Source organism: Macrobrachium rosenbergii, chromosome 41, assembly GCF_040412425.1.
Source record: "Macrobrachium rosenbergii isolate ZJJX-2024 chromosome 41, ASM4041242v1, whole genome shotgun sequence".
NCBI lineage: Eukaryota > Metazoa > Arthropoda > Malacostraca > Decapoda > Palaemonidae > Macrobrachium > Macrobrachium rosenbergii.
The window spans coordinates 88,956,968-88,957,675 of NC_089781.1; positions in this window are offsets into that span (position 1 = coordinate 88,956,968).

A 708-nucleotide genomic window follows, 5' to 3' on the forward strand; every position below is an offset into this window, starting at 1 on the left:
GGCCTTACTGAAAATTTTTCCTGAGGATTAAAATTTCAGGGACTCTTTAGCCAATGACTGACCACATGCGAACAATTTTCTTTCCACAATAACGCCATCTATTGAACAAACTCGCAACAACGAAAATTCGTTAATGAGAATTCAGCCTTTTTGAAATAAAATATTCAAATATGATGCAAAGCTTATGTCAACTACGTTCTCGGAAATGTATGAATCATTGCTCACAGTTATTATTATTCAGAAGGTGAAACGTATTCATATGGAACAAGCCCACAGGGACCATTGACTTGAAATCCAAGCTTCCAAAGAATATGAAAGGAAGATTTATGGACAGAATTTCGTGTATTCAATAAAAGAAACAAATTATTTCGAAAACTAAATCAACATTTATCCTCAGTTTTATATTTAGTCAGCAGTAGAATTTCCAGCTCTCAGACGAGTTAGCAATAAACAATAGCTTGTCAAGTTTGATAGACGTTATTTGTAAGTGTACGAAGAGTGACTAAAAAAAGGAGGAATATTACTGTCAAAAATGTCACAGCTTGCAGGACCTGCGTTTATTCAGCGTCCAAATATTTCTCAGATGAATAACTAAATATCCAGATACATTTATCATATATTTCTCGCCTCTGAATTCGCCATCACCTTGAAACCAAGTTACCAGTAGGCTGTTTGATAACTGGTTCAGCCAGTTTTTTTAAAGTGAAG